General features: G+C 38.3%; 1 long non-coding RNA gene across 1 annotated transcript; it reads right to left on the bottom strand.

Annotated features, from left to right (window-relative positions):
- Positions 1-3,022: 3,022 nt before the first annotated feature.
- LOC142164211 (uncharacterized) lies at positions 3,023-6,781 on the bottom strand. The gene is made up of 2 exons (XR_012694854.1): positions 4,517-6,781; positions 3,023-3,273 (listed from the first exon to the last, which is right to left on the bottom strand). It is a non-coding gene; the product is annotated as an uncharacterized LOC142164211 (long non-coding RNA).
- Between the last annotated feature and the right edge of the window lie 800 nt (positions 6,782-7,581).

Consider the following 7,581-nt stretch of genomic DNA (forward strand, 5'->3'; position numbering starts at 1 on the left):
CTCATGTGATGCACGGATAACTCACGTGCTATAATATAATATCTGGATCCGCACGGATAACTCACGTGTTGCACGGACAATTCACGTGCTATAGAATAATATCTGGATCCACACGGACAACTCACGTGCTATAGTATAATACCTCACAATCAGGCCCTCGGCCTCACTCAGTCATCAACCTCTCTAGTCTCTCGGGCTCTCAGAAGTCATAATAAGCAACCCAGACAACAATGATATGATGCATCAAAAATGAACAAAAGAGACTGAGATGTAATATACAAATAAACTGTGACTGAGTACAAACAACAATTTAGCACATAATTCAACATGTACACGACCTTTATGGGTCCTTGCAATGCCAACACGTAGTCTAAACATGATTTGTGGTTAAATTTCTCTAATACATGGAGAATGTATATATAACAATAGATTATACAACTACACGATTCCTCGGAATTTGACCAAGTCGCAATTCCTGCGGTACATGCCCACACGCCCATCACCTAGCATGTGTGTCACCTCGAAACCAAATATATTACACGAAATACGGGGTTTCGTACCTTAGTCCGAGCAAAACTCTATTCCAACATACCCATGCCTTGTGAAACGGCCTATGAATGCCTCGAATCTAGGCATAAATAATGTGATATAATCAATATGTGCTAAAGGAATCAACTCCATAAGAAAATGCTAAGTTATTAATCAAAATCAAAAATCGGCTCAAAAGCCGGCCCCTGGGCCCACGTCTCGAAATTCAATAACAATTACCAAACCTATAAGCCCTCTCCACCACAAGTCTAACCATACCAAATCTATCAAAATCCGACACCAAATCGTCCCCCAAATCCCCAAATCAAACTCTCCAAATCCCTAGTCTCAAACTGCCAATTTACACCTTAAACACACACCAACTAGGTGGGAAAATCAATGGGGAAGCAATATTATTTATCAAACATAAGCACAAGGGACTTACCTCAAGAATCCCCTCGAAACCCTCTCACAAATCGCCTAAACCGTGCTTGAAATGTTAAAAGTGAAGCCAAAATCGCGAACCCTTGCTTTTAAACATTTTGTCCAGCACTTCCGCTTCTGCAGACATTTGACCGCATCTGTGGCATCGTAGAAGCGACCAAAATTCTGCTTCTGTGGTGAACTACTGGAACTAGACCTCCGCTTCTGCGGTCCTTTCCCCCGCATATGCGCCATCGCATGTGCGGAATTGCCCATCGCACCTACGTAAACTTCCGTTTCTGCGATCATCACTCCGTTTCTGCGACCACGCAGGTATGGAAAACTCTTCGCACCTGCGACCACTGCCCTCCCCACGACTGGCCTCATCTGCGCACCTCAGCTCGCACCTGTGAGCTTGCACCTGCGATCAAAGCTCTACAGGTGCGATTACACCAGCAGACTTCAGCAGTCCTCCAACTTCAATTCGATCTGTTAACCATCAGAAATCCCCCAGAGGCCTCCGGGACCTCAACCAAATATACCAATAAGTCTTAACACCTCATACCATCTAAGTCTAGCCTTCAAACCACCTCGAACAACATCAAAAACATGAATCGCACATAGATTCAAGACTAATGAACTTCAAAGTCCCAATTTCTACAAACGATGCCGAAACCTATCAAATCACATTCAATTGAGCCCAAATTTTGCAGACAAGTCACAAATGACACCATTTCGGGAGATCCCCTGTTGTTATCCCTGTATTCTGAGCTGTTTTTTTGCTATGATTCTATTCCCGTTAGATTTTCGTACTTATTTTGACTATGATATCTCGTTTTATCTTATTTAATTATTTTATACCAGTAGGGCCCTAACCTGATCTCGTTACTACTCGATCGAGGTTAGGCTTGGCAATTAGTGGGTACCGTTGTGGTGTACTCACGCCCTTTTCTGCACATATTTTTCGTGTGCAGATCCAGGTTCATCTTTCTAGCCTTAACACTAGTTGCAGTTACTGCTGCTTATTGGAGACTTCAAGATACATCTGCCCGCGTCCGCAGATCTTCAGAGTCCCCCTGTAACCCCCTATGTTCATTTTTCCTTCTTTCTGTAGAAATGATGTATAGAACGGTTAAGACTTCTTAGTAGCCTGTGACTTGCGATATTCCAGATTTTGGGAAAAAGTGAATATTGTATATGTCGAGTGGCACCATTTCTGCTTATTTACTATATCTGTTAGCTGCTATCTTTGTGTTTTCATTTCCTTTCCACAATAATTAGGCTTACCTAGTCGTAGATACTAGGTGCTGTCACGATAGTTCACGGAGGGAGAAATTGGGTCGTGACAAAAGAGAAGCAAAATTGTTAGTAAGATAATATAAAGTAAAAATAAATTAAATATTACTAATTTTGAAAATAATTTTCCTTTGAAAAATACTTTTTTTAAAATTGTTTTTTTTTCTTTTGAAAATTATTTGAAATGTTTTTTAGAAATTGTTTTAGAAAAATGATTTTAAAATATTTTTGGTAATGATTTAAGAAATGTTTTTTTGAAATTGTTTTTTTGGAAAATAGTTTAAAAATAATATAGGAGGCTCAGATACTTGTAATATCCGATATCCGTCTAGACATGAGAACGGGAACCGCCTCGATAGCAACTCTGATGGCCAACCGTGTCGCCTCCCATAGGTTGTTGGTTCGTGTTCTCGTCTTTTTCCTTTTTCGATGTTTATCATCATCGCCTCGTTATTTCGGGCCCAATTTGAGGGTCATTCAGGGCGTCGGGGCCTCAAAATATTGTTCTCATCGGCCTTTAACACAACACTGTTAAGAAGTTAGTGATATTTAAACAAATATTTTATCGGTTCTTAAAGATCGTCCATGTCACGATCGAAAACCCACTATAGGTCGTAATGGCGCCCAACGTCGTCGTTAGGCAAGACAACGGTGAAATACCAACTCAATTATTCATTTTATTATTTTTGAAATCATGAATCTTGTTAGGTAGAGACATAAATTCGTTAAAATGGTAGATAATTACAATTTAAATAAAATACAAAGTGAAAGTGTGTTGATGTTAAGCAAACCATAAATAAATTCTAAAATATCCCAAAATACGGTGTCACAAGTGCATGAGCATTTACTAAGGAGTACAATAATAATATAATATCTGTCTGGAGTGTAAATAAGACAGCATAAAGTAAATAGTACGATAGAAATTTTGTGGGTTGCGATACATAGCCTGGAATGCAGCTCACCATACAGTCTCCTCAGCAGTTGCGCCTATGAGCCAAGATGACCACCAAATGAACCTGACAGATCCTGCACATTTAGTGCAGAAGTATAGCATGAGTACATAAATCAACGCGTACCCAGTAAGTATCTAGCCCAACCCCGGAGAAGTAGTGATGAGGGGTCGACATCGACGCTTACTAATGGTCCAATAAATCAATATGATAAATCATAAACAAATATGAAGCACAACAGTAATAATAAGGTAAAACAGTAACTAACATAATCCTCCAACATTTCTTTTGGCAATATAAATCTCCCGAAGGTCATATATTATTTCAACAGATCAGAAATATCAAATATAGTGTCAAACGGATAAGGAATACCACATAAATGTCAGGTCATCTCACGAATATTCATACTCCTAGCAGTAATATGCACGATTATGCTGAGGTCGTACGGTCCGATCCAGAGTGTTGTGTACACTGTCGAGGGTCGACCGGCACGAACAAGAGATGCATCTCAATATACTACCGAGACGTTCGGCCCGCACCATAAGCAAGGAAAGAACTTATCGAATTATGAGTCTCGTGCTTACAATACAAGTACATGAGCATAAAGTGGGTATACCTTTTACTGTTTATCAAATATTTTGCCAACAACTCAATGTGATAAGGCTCGGCCTAATATATATATATATATATTCCTAAATCAATTTCAATTATAAATTCACTTAATTAAGCCAGCAGAATGAGTTCAAATAATTCAAATATTATATGATAAAGTCCTAAGTCTACCATGACATAAACATGTTTTAGCTACGTACAAACTCTCGTCACCTCGTGCGTGCGTAACACCCACAACTAATAGCACATAACAATTATATCACTTTGGGGTAGTTTCCACCTCACAAGGTTAGATATGAGACTTATCTCGCTCTAAAGTTTCATAACCGACTTCAATGCCTCTTTAACTCTTCAATTCAAAGCCAAGCGATCTTAAACTAGTCAAACAATGTGCAAATCAATCAAAATATACTCCAATGCATATAATTTAACGATTTATAATAATTCTCAACTCTGCCTGAAAAGTCAACAAAGTCAACACTCGAGCCCATTTGCCCAGATTATGAAAATTCTGAAAGATAAGCATTACACATAACGCCACGAACTCAAATATATAATTTATTCCTAATTCAATATCCAATTTCGTGATCAAAATCCAAAAATACCAAATTTTAGATTTCTTCAAAAATCCCACAATTTCTACAAATTTTCATGTATAAATCCATATGTAAATCAAGTATTTAACTCACAACGGTAGAATCACTTACCACATGAAAGATGATAAAAATGGCACTCCAAAATCGCCCCCAAGGTCGGCTCCAATGAAAGAAATGAGGTGAAATGAGCCAAAACCCGATTTGGCTAACATATATTTTCTGCCGATGCGATTTCGCTTTTGCGTCCAAAATGTCGCGCCTGCGACGGTGCACCTGCGGACAAAACATCAAAGGTGCGAAAAGTTCATTAAACTCTTACCAAGCGCACATGCGGCTAGAAATTTTCTCCTACGGGACCGCTTCTGCGATCAAAACCCCGCTCTTGCGCACTCGCACCTGCGGAACCCTTCCGCTTCTGCGACTCCAGCCCGTCCAATTCATTTCTGCTTCTGCGGAATATTCCTCGTATCTACGGGCTCGCAGATCCAGAAATTACCTCACATCTGCGGCCTTTCCAGCTCCAATCAAACTGCACTTCTGCAACCACCGGGCCGCACCTGCAGTCTCGCACCTATGGTCAAAACCTCGCAGGTGCAATTACACAAGAAGCCTTAAGCTTCAAAAATTCTTTAAGTCCAAAATTCAATCTGTGATTCCAATCTGATTCGCACACGAGGCCCCCGGGACCCCATCCAACAATACTAACACATCCTAAAACATGCTACGAAATTAGTCGAAACCTCAAATCACGCCAAACAACATTAATACTACGAATCGACAAAGGAAACCTTTCTTTAAACTTTCAAACATTCAGACTTCGACGAACGCATCCAAATAATACTTAAACATTTCAGAATAATGCCAAACTTTACGTACAAGTCATAATTTACAATACGAACCTATTCCAAAGCTCGGAATCCCAAACGGACAACCATGATACAAAAGTTCATTTCTAGTCAAACTTAAGAAATTTAATTATCTTTAAAATACTAACTTTCCTCACTAAGCGTTGAATCGCTACCGAGCCACCCGATACTCAACCCAAACACACACCCAAGTTCAAAATCATCATATGAACCTATTAGAAACTTCAAATTTCGATTCCGAGGTTATTTACTCAAAAATCAAACATTGGTCAACTCTTTCAACTTAAAGCTTCCGAATTGACAATTTTCTATTCGAATCAAATACAAACTTCCCAAAATTCAATTTCGACGCACGTACAAGTCATAAAACATAAAGTGAAACTACTCAAAACCTCAAACCGTCGAAGGACGCGCTAGTACTCAAAACAAACCTTCGAACGATGAAGTCTGATAAATTAAACTAGCAGCGATAAAACAAAGCACAGATAAATCAAAGCAATCGGAAACCAACAAACAAGCTGCAAAGCCGCAATGGGAATATTAGACTGGAGTTTTGTCCTCTCTTTGACCAAGTTCAAAGTGATGAACCAACTCTAAAATTCCAATAATGTAGCATCTTGGTCTAGCTTCAATTTCTAAAACAAACCAATGCAACAAACTCAGAATATCGTCAGAACCAACAAAAGAAAACCAATCCAAATTTTAGCAACGTATAACAGTGATGAAAAGCAACCAAAAAACTCATTTCCAAAGAGTTTCGCAAGGCTACCATCGTCGTCCAACATTACAACAGAACAACATCAACATGGTATTAGCCAAAATAAACCACACAAGATAGCAAGAGAAACAGAGATGGAAAGGGCTCGCCGGAATATACACAGGTCGCCAGAAAATTCAATTTTTTGGCCGGAATCTGCCCAAAAAAAACAAACGAAACCCTTTTTATTAGATCACATTATTTTATAAGAATAGTATAAGCAAATAGAAGGAACATAGACGTAAAGGGTCTGCCAGTTGCAATGGTGGTCGCCAGAAAATATGGCAAAACAGAGGCGAAGCAAAGAGTCGCCGGGAAACAAAAAAGCGAGCGGCGCTACTTCAACGGAGAACACCGGAGTAGCGCCAGGACTCAAACTTGTCAAACAAATCAGCGAACAAGTGAATGAAGACCAGCTGTAAAGTCACAAACTAAATGGCATCTGCCGGATCTGCCATTTTTGACCCGATCTAGAGCTTTAGCAGTTTCCGGCGAGGTAACATGACGAAGAAGAAGGGAGATCGGTAGGGGAGAGAGGTAATGTCGCCGGCCAGCTCGCCATCGGCGGCGGCGGCGCAGCAGCAGCTAACGAGGGGAAGGGGACGAACGGCTGGAATGTTGTCTCCAAAGTTGAAAGAGGAATGAAAGTTAGAAGGGGGAAGGGAACGACTGAAAATGTGAGAATGAGGGAATGAGTTTGAAGTAGGGTTTCTTTTGGTTATAAAGATCTGATGGGTTGTGTGCGTAAAGTGTGTAGTGTATTATAAAATATAAATGTGGGGTAGAAACTTAGGGACCTAAGTTTGAATATCTATATTATATTAAAAGCACAAAAATTATTAGCGAAATATCGTTCGTCTTTTTTATTATTTAAAAATAAATTTTATATGAGATAAAATCGTTATTTAATTATTTCTCTAACATTTAGAGTTTTGAAATCAACTAAAATCTTTCTTATTAAATTTTTTCTTATTTAAATTATATAGAAAGTTCAAATATTTAGGAAAATAAAATCAATCAATATTTTATCTTATTTAAATTCTTAACTTATTTGAACTAGGTAAGTAACGTAACTATTATAATATCTTCCTACTACTTATTCTAACACTTAAAAACCTAGGCACGAAGAGAAATCAGCAATATTTTTGTTGTTCTTTAACTTATGGCATATTAATAAAAATTCACCGTGTGATGAATTGTATATTACTTTTTATGTTGAGTAATGAAAATTAGAAGTCATCTTAAATTTACTTTCTCTTTATTGGTCTTCTTGAAAGCTGGTGAGCTCCTTCTTTGCTTTTATTTTTTTATGTGCTTATTATGTTAGGATGAATTTATATTATGGTATGATTTGTTTTTGCATGCAGTAAATAAATTATGAAATCTTGCATCATAAATAAAAACATGAAAAATTATGGTCTGTGGAGCTATTTTAGACCCGATCAAGATTAATGTTGTAGCAACACCATAAAATACTACACAAGCGTCGATTTCTTTAACAGTCTTTAGTCAATAAGGAATTATAGTTCTACTCTATTTTATTAGTGTGAGTA

The sequence above is a fragment of the Nicotiana tabacum genome, chromosome 9 (genome assembly GCF_000715075.1).
Source record: "Nicotiana tabacum cultivar K326 chromosome 9, ASM71507v2, whole genome shotgun sequence".
Lineage (NCBI taxonomy): Eukaryota > Viridiplantae > Streptophyta > Magnoliopsida > Solanales > Solanaceae > Nicotiana > Nicotiana tabacum.